Source organism: Anolis sagrei, chromosome 2 (assembly GCF_037176765.1).
Source record: "Anolis sagrei isolate rAnoSag1 chromosome 2, rAnoSag1.mat, whole genome shotgun sequence".
NCBI lineage: Eukaryota > Metazoa > Chordata > Lepidosauria > Squamata > Dactyloidae > Anolis > Anolis sagrei.
The window spans coordinates 252,113,379-252,125,521 of record NC_090022.1 but is presented as its reverse complement, the minus strand read 5'-3'; the positions used below and the strand labels follow the sequence as shown (position 1 = coordinate 252,125,521).

The window sequence follows — 12,143 nt, the reverse complement described above, 5'->3', positions numbered from 1 at the left end:
AGTCCAAACACCTGGAGGGATGAAGTTTGCCCATGCCTGCTCTAGATCCTCCACTGTGACTCTACAGCCAATTTCCTCCAGTAATGCTTGAGGACCTAGAGACTTCTAGGGAGAAATTCAGTGGAAGTCTATATTTTCCTCCAGCTGATTGTCCTTATCTCTATGTCTTCTTTTCTTTTCTGTCATCAGTCAAAGACAAGCTTTAGTTATGTATCTTTTCTTCTTAATAGGCTCTTCCTTCATAGCATTTTCTAAGCAATGGCTGGATGGTTCCAACCAGGCATGCTTCAGTTCTCTCTTCCCACTATACCGAGGCTGTCAAACTCATTTTCACTGGGTGCCATGTCAACCCTTTGCCTTCAAAGGGCCATTTGTAATGATAAGGCTATATAAATGTAACTATGGTATGTTGGCATGGCATTGAAAGCCTTTGCAGGCCACATAAAATGATGTGTCAGGCTGGATTCAGCCCACAAGTCTTGCATTTGACACATGTGCACTAGATCAACACCAAATCCTTTTGTATCTCATTAATCCAAACTGGAAAGAGTTAAGCACCAAGTTCTTCCACTGAAATGCTCACAATGCTTACCTTTCTCTGGATTTAGACAAGTGAGCAAATATACATAGAAATTAATCTCAAGTATAATGTATTGTTGAAGACTTTCATGGCTGGAATCACTGGGTTGTTGTAGGTTTTTCAGGCTATATGGCCATGTTCTAGAAGCATTCTCTCCTGACGTTTTACCTGCATCTATGGCAAGCATCCTCAGAGGTTGTGACCTCACAATCGCTGAGGATGCTTGCCATACATGCAGGTGAAATGTCAGGACAGAATGCTTCTAGAACATGGCCATATAGCCTGAAAAACCTACAACAACCCAATCTCAAGTACTTCCTGTCATGAGCATAATTTGTAAGCAGAAGAACATTGTCTATAGAAGGTTGTTGCATTTTTTTTCTTTGGGCTTAAATATCATTTGACATTTGGTGATATCGGTAAGCATTCAACAAAAATAAGTTTGTGCCCATGTTAAAATATTTATTAGCTGAGCCCATTAATAATGTTTATTTATAACTTCATCTCCAAAGGTCTGCGAAGCTTGCAGTGTTACAAGAGGGTCCACATCACATTATTATTGCTGCTCAGAATATATAATTTCCTCTGCTAAGCTTCTTTGTGCAGAGCCATTTTTAGGTTAAAAGACTCCTAATGGCTTTTAGAAACTTCAGCTTCTGTTCAGACAAATGACTTGGGAATTGAGGATGTAATAAATCACTTTGATTGACAGGTCTGGCATTTCACTGAGGTGGATCTCCAGCAAGGTGCTGTGAGTTTTTTCTCTCTGTTTCAGACTAGAAAACTTGTCAGGAAACATGCTTTCTATACCTTCAAACAAAACACCATACCCTGTTCCATCCATAACTAGGTCTCTTGTAGTTATTTGAAAAACACAGCTGGAGGTCTTAGCATAAGGAGAAAATGTACAGTAGAGAATTTGCTGTAAGAGAAATTCAGGATTTTTTTTATGAAGGAAAGACTTACCCTAAAGCACCTTGATGATTTAAACAGATGTCAGGATAAATAAGGTATTCAGAGGATAGGTTACTGGGCCACAAAAATGGTTAGCTAGTCAGGCAAATATATAGCTAAAAGCAGCAATTATTTTCTGTCTCTGCCCCATCTATTCTCATTTTATCTATATATAGTTACACCCTGTGCCTTCCCTATCCATTGTTTATTTGTTTGTTTATTTATTTACCACATATTTACCCTGCCTTTCTCACCCCGAAGGAGACTCAGGGTGGCCTTACAACAGGCAGCAATTCAATATATCCATAAAATAAACAATTAAAATCCAAGCAATTAAAACATCAATTATTAAAACATCAATTAAAATCACTCAATCCAAATCATAATCCAAGGCTGTTCAATTTGTCTATCACATTCAGTCATGGTCACTTATTGCACTACTCCAATTACTGGTCAAAGACTTGGTCCCAAAACCATGTATTAGGTTTTTTTCCTGAGGTCAGGAGAGAGTGGGCTGATTGAATTTTGCTGGGGAGGGAATTTCACAGACAAGGAGCCACCACTGAGAAGGCCCTGTCTCTCATCCCCACCAATCGCGCATGCACGATTGTTACCATAATTGTAATCAGAACTTTCCGATAGAGAGGAATTGATGGCAAAAGTTTTGATTCAGAGCATGTCTAATCATAACTATCCAGAAATGTGTATGACTGTTTTCTTATTGTTGTCATTTTTCAGAGCTACCACATAAAGTAGAATAAATAGAGCTGCTAAGTTTTTAATTTCAAGTACCAGTGGTGGTGTCTGATGATAAAAGAATCCAAAGACATTGAGATACCTTCAGTAGATTAAGATACCTTCAGTGACCAAACCATGCAATTTACAGAGAATGACTCGTTCAAAAGTTACTTCTTAAAGTTAACTTCCTCCCACCTGGAATTTTTCCCCACAAGTAGTATAAAGACCATCATTGGTTTGGTGCCTGGGGATGATAGAAGCCTAGCACATCTAATTGGAGAAAGCTGTCCCAAACCATGGGGTTTAGGCTTATAATCTCTTTACTTCATTTAAAAATTAATAAAGAGTGGTTTATTTCAGTTAGAGAGCATTGATCTCCTACAAGTATTGAAATAAAGAATTAATTGCAAATATCAGTGAGTTAATTCTTTACATGAAATGTTTGAAAGTTTCTGAACATATGCAAAACATTTTTTCTGCACAACTGAATCACTGTGGCCTCTCTGCTTCCTCTCTGCTGTCCTGTCACCCAAATCAAGAAGTGTGCTTTCCAAATATCAATGGCAGAGCACAGATTTTTGTGTCCAGAAGGCAGAAATCCCCAATGCAATCTATTACATCTGCAGCCATCCAACCTTACCAATATAATAAGAATTGAGGAAAAGAGGTTGAGGGTTGCTAAAAACCGGATGGGGGAAAGTGGGGAAGAAAGAGGGAAAGAAAGAGGGAGAGATAAAGTAACTAGGATGAATTTGAAGGAAAAAAAATCAATTGATTGTCTAACAACCTATCATGGTGTGAGCAGTATATTAAAGAAGTAGAAAAGGATTAATTGTAGCCCTTATCAAATAATATTATATAATAATTATACATTAGGCTATAATTTATTATCCAAATTCTTCTGGAATGCTAGCATTCCATTATATTTACCAGTGGTTCCCAACCTGCGGTCTGTCCACAAGAACTAAAATGTGGTCTGTGGCCTCACCATTACTACACTGTTACAATGAGAGTGACTGGTTTTGTGAAACCCTCTTATAGTGCTGAGGCTTACTCAATATGGTTTTCTGTGGGAGAGCAGATGGTTACTACTGGATGCCATATGTTCTGTATCAGAAACTAGAGTTGGCGTGGTCTATTCAATGCGATTTTCTGAATCAGCACCCCAAATAACCAAACCAAATCTAAAGTTGGCCAAAAACTGATTCATAACCATTTTGAATTTAATGTTGGAGAGTGGTCCCTGGTCAAAGTGGTCTCTAATCGAAAACAAGGTTGGAAACCACTGGTATAAATGTTAGAGGTTTTTTTTAAAAAAAAAAAAAAGCAAAGAAGGAATATTTGAATATCATCATCACTGCAGTGAAACCAGCTTTGGGGTAGCTTAGAATATAACAAAACAAAGATGCAGTAAAAATACAAAGCAAATTCACATCTTAAATTACAATTAAGTTAATAATACAATTCACAATCATCAATGAGGATGGGGGAGAAAATACAGCATCCACTTGTTTAGAAGCTCCTTTCTCAACAACTGGTTGGCTCCCAAATGCCTTCCCTAATCCAAAAGTCTTTGCCGGCTCATGGAACAACAACAGAAAAAGAGCCAGCTTAGACTTTATTGTCCCTAGTAGGGAATTCCAGAACAGAGCAATTTCTTTATGTATCAAGTGTGAGAGATACAGCTATTTGAAAACTAAGTCAAAGTTGAAATAGCACTAAGACTAAAAATACTTACTATCAGTCAAATTTCCTTTGCTGACAAAGAGCCAATGTACAATAAGAGTTACTATATCCAAATTCTATCATGTAACTATTCAAGTGACAGATGTCCAAGTGTTATAACAATGCTGCTGTCTTAAGCCTTCCCTGACTATGTGGCCTTGGGTATTGTGCTTCCATCTTCTATCCTATCACTCCCACACTGTTGCCGATGTGATAAGGAGTGAATACACTGTGCTGAAGGGATGTAATTTTATTTTGCAAGAACTCCTGGCACATACGTGGAAGACATCTCAATTAAAGCATGTTTACCACTTTGTCCGCCCTGCAGGAAACCGACTACATCAGTGCCACAAGGCAATTTAGAACACTCCATGTTTCCATGCAGATATATAAATAAGGCATCAAAGAGAGATTAAGATTCCAATGGCAACAGAGAGAGGGGGGGTGGGGGGTGAGGAAAATAAAGAGGAAAGAAGTGGCTCTGATTCTTCTTAATCATTACACAAACTTTTGTCTGTAGACTTATACACACTTTCTCTTTTTCCCATTTCTAGAAGCAACTAGAATATTCATGTAGATTGACTTTATAAAATCACTTGATCTGCTACAACTGTCTAACTCTAAAAACTGTGATCATATTTATATTATAAATCCTCTACCAATCTCCCTCTGCCCCCCAAACCCTAACGCATTTTTAAGCCACACACATGGAGGTTTTTCTAAGATCACCTTGTGGTATTCATCACAATTACGCCTCAATTATCCTAATTGCACATTTACTGACAATTAATGAGTGGCGCAAGTAGTCATCCATCAGAAATAATGTTTAAATAATGGTATGTGTTCTGATGAAAATGCACAGAAAGGTTAGGGTTCAAGTAATATTTGAAACAATTAGGAAACAGCATGTCTTTTGGGCTTGATGATGTGCGCAGCTGAATTTTTGAAGGAAAATGTCTACCTATGTATAATGGCCAAGCTGGCCCCAAATCCATATGACATCTATATCTCCCCATAGACAATGGACCTTATCATACTGACGGCCGAAATTGTCATGCATCATGGCGAATCCAGCAGTGCCCAAAGGGTGGGGGGAAGGGGTACCCATTACCCCACATCCCACCTCACTCAGGTTCCCCCCCCCACCTCATCCCATGGGGGTAAAGTGTCCATCCCCTGCTTCCCTTCTGTTGATTTCTATCTAACATGGGAAGCTTCCCATGTTGCCAACATGGTGACATATGCTAGTTCACTTTCACTTTTGCAATGGAACCCTAACAGAAGTAACTCTACATCATTGGATGGGAGCCGGCAGACTCATTCGCAAAAGGGAAGGCATATGCCACTGAAAAGTATCTGATGAGGTCAGATGTCTTTAGAGGCAGTTGAGTAATTTTTGAAGAATAAGTGTAGGGATTCATTAGAAAAAGTAATGTCCATAAAAGCTATGAATAACCACTAGTTAGTACAGTCAGTTCTCTGTATCCATGGATTCTGCATCCACATCTTGGAAGCATTTTTAAAAATCCAGAATCAGTTTCAGATTGCTCAGTTTGAATGCTAAAAATCTGCACCAGCTTGCTATTAAATTAACTGCTGTCTTCAAATCCTCCATTCTTGAACCCAAATGGGGGCGATTTTCCCTACAGTTCCTTAAAACAATGTTCTGTAACAAAAAAATATATGTGATTTCAAAAGCAGCTATTCCTCCAGGGCCAAGGGATGTTAGAGCATGAGTGACTCATCTTTCCAGCATATGTGAACAAGAAAGTAGGCAGGTGGTAGTAGTGGGAAGTCTTTGTAGAAAATGAACTCTTCTTTCTTTCATTCCATCCCTTGCAGTTTCCAGGGCCATGTTTGATGGGACGTATCATCTTCAGCAGGCATTTGGACCCAGTTAATTAAATGGGGAGATTTCAAATAAGAATGGCCTTGTTTTCACAGAAAAGGAGCTTCAAACAAAAGATAATGGAAGTACTTTTCTTTCCCCTCCTGGCTGGCAAGGCAGGTGGATACCTTGTCCTGGGTAAGAGCAATCAAAGATAACCTGTGTGCAATTGATTACAGGCATTGTACCCTTTAATTACTTGTTTCTCTGCAGTGGCCTCGTTTCAGGCTGAAAGTGGATCTCTCTGAGCTCCTGCTAAGCTGTAGTACTTCCTTTGCTTACACGGTAAATAATAAAGCTATTAGTAAAGCACCACCTCATAGAACAATCCCAGCATTGACTGAGCCAGAAGTTCTCTCACCAGCTATCAGTGTGTCAGCAGAAAGCAAAATGAAAGAAATTAGGTTTCTTGACTTCCTTATTTCTGATATTGTTGCTACAGAAGTTAAAACAAACATATGTCCAAACAGACAATTGAACTATAAGAAAAGAGGCCCTACACAAACTGGGTAAATGGAAATGTTTCTTTGGAAAATAACCAGTTGATCTCACAGGCAGGTGATTCCTTTCATTAGCTACTTCCTAGTCAGTAACAGTTGGAGTTGGGAAAAGCCTCATTTCTCTGTAAGGAATATCACATTCCACTCATCCATACTTATGTACAGGCTTAGCCTTTATGTTTTGTTCAGAGAAACCCATATGAATAGTAGCTTATGTACAACAATCCTTATGAATATTGGAGCAAAACCCAATGTGTAGTGTACTTCATTTTCCCCAGTGCACTGATTCTAACAATTGCATAGAGGTAAAAATTAACATGAGAAATGCATGATGAAAAGAAGGGTAATATAAAAAAAAGTATGCGGACTTACAATATAAATTTTGAATTTGTTATACTAGTGGTCTGGTATCTCACCTTAATGATAAACCCATCTTTCTATTAGTGGGGTATCTGAATTCAACACTATGTTTTTCAGTTTGTTATCATGGACCCCAGATTCCCCCTTTAATAGAAGATACACAGAATGTGGACTCTGCAATCTGTAGTTCTCCCAAGGATGGAGGCCAAAATGAATTGAGAATGGCTTCCAACTCCTGTGGTCCCCTGAGTTCCCAGGACCAGCAGCAATCCACCTGTCATGACCCCCAGACCCAGGGCCGTAGCAGAGTATTCCAGAGAATAAATTGTCAATATTTAAGGCCTTGCATGGTCTGGGGCCGATGTACCTGAGGGACCGCCTCACCCCCTACCAACCCCAGAGATCCCTCCATTCTGAGGACCAAGATCTATTGGAAATTCCCAGTTTCAAGACCGTGCGTCTAACAGCAACCAGACACAGAGCCTTTACAGCAGTGGCACCATCACTCTGGAATACTCTGCCACCTGAAGTCCGTGCCTTGCGGGACTTATCAGCTTTCTACAGGGCATGTAAGACATATCTGTTTCAACGGGACTTTGATCTCTAATATTGTTATTTTTAAATTGTTTTAAATTGTTTTTAAATTGTGTTCGATTTTAGCCTGTTCTTGAAAGCCGCTCCAAGCCCCAGGGGAGTGGCAGCATATAAGTTCGAATAATAAATAAATAAATAAATAAATAAATATTTTCTTGAGATAGTGCTTGCAGTTCTGGAGGGATTCTTAATTTTTTGCATCTCATAGACTTAGCATGGGGATTTGGTTAACCAGTTAAAATTCATGAGTAAACTGGGGTTTTTTAAAAAATCTGAAACATTTCGGGGGGGTTGAACCCCTAACCCCCCCCCCCCCCCCCTTGCTACAGGCCTGCCCAGACCCCCACACATCCACATCACAGCAGCACGGCTCAGACCAGTCCATGCCAGCGACCCTCTGCAGTTGCAGAGCTGATCATCTTCCCCCGCCAGCCGGTGGCCACATAGTAGCCAAAGTACCTCCATTTCCCTGGCCCAGCCACTTTGTATCTCTTTCATTCTTTCCCTGACTACTATGTATGTCCCCTCCCCTCCCCTCATCTCTCACCTTCTGCTTATTTTTAAAATTTATTTTCCTTCTTCTGCAAGTGTACACATAATCAAACAAGTAAAACGTATACTAAAATACTGCAAATGACCTCTTCAGCTGCTGCTCAGCCTTGGCAAGGCCCCCACTCTTCACCCTTCACCCTTCTCTCATATCTCTCCATTCTCTCCCCCTCCCTTACTAGACATCACCCAAATACTGCTTCTCTTCCATTTTTCTTATTTTATTATTAAATTGTATAAAAGGAAGGCAAATGTTCATGAACTCAAACCTGTGTATAAAGATGTCTGCCTGTGAATATATTTTTACACTTGTACCCTTCAAGCACCTGTACTGTACACGTGTCCCTTTTGTGCAAATTGAATAAAGCCTCTGTCGTTCGCTTTCATCCTGGTGGATTCTTTGGTTCCTGATTCCTGATTTGCTATCCAGGTTAGCTAGCTCACCAGATGTCCCTCGGGGCTTAGGAGAACTGCAAATTCCAGCATCAAGTTTACCATTGTTTCATTGTTTTATCAATTGTTTCTCTTTCCTTAAAACAACTTGTTTCAGAGCTTGGTTTGTTCTGAGCTTGGTAATCACATGTTCCCAGTTTCTATAAAACAGGAAGCTAGGGTTAATTAGAAATGTCCTAGTTGAATTAAAGGGATTGAAACAGTGAAAGAGTTGCATCTATAGACAAAAAGCTTATTCACATTCAAATCTTTTATAGCTGTCAAAAGATCTAAACTTGTTGCCCATAATGAATAACTTCTTTGTATGTGATAAAGATTTTGCTAAAATTACTCTCGCAAATTCTGGGAGTTGTACAAAACATAATGCATTTGTGATTTTCCATGGATGACACAAAATATTATTATAGCATAGGAAGACAAATCTTACTGACTTTGATATGTTGTTGAATGACTTATCTGAGAAACTTCAAGCAGGCAAAGCCCACCAACATCAAGGAGGCATGAAATAAGCTTTATCTCTTTTTTAAAAAAATCAAAAGTCACTGACAAGATGGAAAAACATTCATTCATTAAGAATATTTCTTTAAGCATACATGAACACTCATTTTACACTGGATTGTCATGTAGTATAATTAAAACACCAGTTCACATCATATTCTCTCTCTGGGGTTACGGCTTTCCTAAACGGTTCTGCAGTTGTGTGGGTGAAAGATTAAATTGTTATACTGAGTTATCTCTACAAACTTACAAAGGAGAACATTGTTCTGGAAAACATGTTAAATGTGCTTATGAAAAGTGACTTGACAAAAAGCATTTGGAGAGCTTTCTTCTTTTCAAAATCCACAAGCAGAATGAGTGTATTCTGCAGGCCTGCCCCTAAAACAAATGATACAGGATCTACTGTCTTTTTGCTTTTCCTGTGTGTCTGCCCATGCATGGTACCAATTGACTGACAGCATATTCATACATGCATGGGCAGACACACAGGAAAAACAAAAACCTGACAAAGGTAATGAAAAAATACAGCTAATCATGCTACTTGTAGACTTGTTGGCTGAAGAAAGATCTGCAAGGAATGGGGGCGGGGGGGGGGGGGAGGTTTTGTATGGAAAGCTGTTTTTTCAACCCTTAACCATTTCTCAACTGCAACAAATAGGGAGGAGCATTCCTGGTTTACATCTCACAATTCAACTGTTCCCTTGGCCTTGATGATCCTTTAAAAAGGTCCATCTTTTGTTATGGGCACTTCCATACCATATTATTATAATTCCACTTTAACAGTCATAGCATACCAACCAAATTATTTGGCAGGGACAGTCCCCTGTGTTGTCCCACTTTTTTAGATGCTTTAAAAATGCCCCAGCTTATCTCTTCTCCCTCCCCCCTTTGTACTCCTCTGACTTCAATTGGGACTAATTGAGTTCAAGATGCAAAAGTTTGTTTGTCCTTCTTTGTATTCATTTATTTATTTACAGTATTTATATTCTACCCTTCTCACCCTGGAGGGGACTCAAGGCGCATCACAGAACACATATACAGCAAACATTCAATGACGTTATAAACTGACAAGACAGACAACTGTACATAGATAGAGGTATTTTATAGGCTTTCCCATCTTCAGCATCTTGGAAGCTTGTGCTCGGTTCCAGTCACAGGGGGTGCTGTTGCTCCATCTTCCCTGCCAAAGTACTTTTGTTCATAAACTTTCTCCTTGATTGAATCATCAGCATTTTTCTGGCATTTCCTTATGGGTGCCTTAAATACCTCCCCACTTTAAGGTGGTAACTATTTATCTACTCATATTTTGCTTTCAAACTGCTAGGTAGGCAGATGCTGGGCTAAAGGCCAGGAGCTCACCCTGACCCATGCTTCGAACTGCTAACCTTTCGACTAGCAAGATTTACTGCAGCTGGTGGTTAACCTGCTGTACCAAAGCCTGGTCCTTGTAGACGCAGACAAAGACAAAGCAATGCAGCATTTCATAACTTGTTTGTTATCCTCTTAAGTAACTTTTACCATCTTGATAACAGTTATACTACATTGACATAGCACTGTTATTCCATTACATCTTATTTTAGTATTAGTTTTTTGTGCTCATTGATATGCATGAAAGCTCGTACTAAAATATATCAGTTTTGAAGGTGCTATTTGCTTTCTTCCCCCCAACACCATTGATATCAAAATTCAAGTTGGTGTAGACCAGAATTACAGGAGTAGAAAAAGTGTCCCCAAATGCCCCAAAAGGTAATAGCTATCAGCTGTGAAAGCCAGCACACTGAAGTGTAAGTCTAGTGGTAAGCTAAGATACAAAGAAGATTGCTTTATGACAAAAAGAGTGCCTTCATTTTAAATTTTTATCTCCTGATTGAATCCCCCATTTTTATGTTGCGGGTGGCTTTCCCCCAGTAAGAAGAGCTGAATTTTATCAAACAAACACAGGATGAGTCAAGACCATATTTACTTAAACAGGAAACTAAAAACCTGACTCTTTCAAAGATCTGGATAATAAAACAGAAATACAGCACATGGCTGGGGTAACACAAATCAAGGTCTAAAGTCCAATTAATGCTAAGAGTACTACAAAGCTAGTCCAGGAGCAAAAATAAACAGTAGCCAAGTTTGCAGTCCAAAAGTCAGATGCCAAGAGTTCACTTAGAATAATGTTCCAGAGTTCAAGAGGAGAGAGCTCCAAAGTCAAGCCAGATAGTCAAGAGTCATACTGAAGTCCAAGTCCATAAGTCAAAGCCAGAAAAATAGTCCAAGATTCAGATTCCACAAGGTCCAAGCTAAGGTCCATGATAAGGTTACAGGAGCAACAGAGTCCAAAACAGAATTTCAGGAACAAGGTTGAGGTTCAGAGTTCTAACCCAGGGGTAGCAGCCAAAGTCCAAGATGTGAATACCAAAGTACAATATTATCCCAAAGAGCTATCTCTTCCAGACCACTTATTTATCCAGAGATCTCAGCTGCTGTTCATTTCATTAAGCCTATGCAGATAATCACAGAAGCCTGTGAAGCGTTCCTTGGGGAGGGAGATCAGATTGACCCTTCCAAGCACCCAGTAACAGCCAAACCAGGCCAGACTCATTGCTGGCCATGACACATACCTCCAAAATCACTAAAGGAATTTGAGAAATCATCCATTAAAAATAATTCTGCAAACTAAATTCCATAATGTCTTCCCCATCCCAGAGCCCTTCAGATGTAGTTTCCATTGTCATGATCCTCTGGGACCTCTGTTACATGGGTGTAATGGGTGTTGTACTTTCAGGGGACGCTCAGTAGGAAAAAGCTGATTTGATGTATGATGCCTTTTAATGCCTCCAGGGATGGTAGCATGCAAACTATGCAAGCCTTTTTTTTTTCCCAATTGCTTCACAAATTAAAAAAAGGACATGACCAGATCGATGAGTAAGACATGCATTAAGCCTGTTAGTTCCACTTGTATGTTATATAAACACCCTATCAGTTCTACAGTGGAATAGCGATATATAGTGAGATCTTGTTAATTTTCCAATAATGAGTTTGAGAGATATTGCAAGTTACTAAATCTGCAAGGTAGTGGTGTTCAAATAGGTACCATTAAAAAAACCCAGACATAATGCATGCTGAAGCTGCACTTTGTTCCAGTGCTATCGGGAAAGCATATATCAGTTCTCATTACTTATAAACAGTATTTAGTAGTTTCCTGCATTATAGTCGCAAAGCTAATAAAACTGAACAGTATGGCCCAATGGATTAACATTAGTGAAAACATTGCTCTGTGTCATGGCATCTACATCTGATAAATAGTCTTGATTAA

At 39.3% G+C, this 12,143-nt stretch overlaps 1 long non-coding RNA gene across 2 annotated transcripts in view; it reads left to right on the top strand.

The window, feature by feature from the left end:
• The window catches only part of LOC137096437 (uncharacterized), a 56,585-nt gene extending 49,251 nt beyond the window's left edge, over positions 1–7,334 (top strand). Inside the window, exons 4-5 of one of the 2 annotated variants that reach the window (XR_010909474.1) lie at positions 5,840–6,023; positions 6,863–7,334. This is a non-coding gene — a long non-coding RNA (uncharacterized lncRNA). Of the gene's footprint in view, positions 1–5,839 lie in introns of both variants that reach the window. The other variant, XR_010909473.1, reaches the window with a different exon arrangement.
• Positions 7,335–12,143: the final 4,809 nt, after the last annotated feature.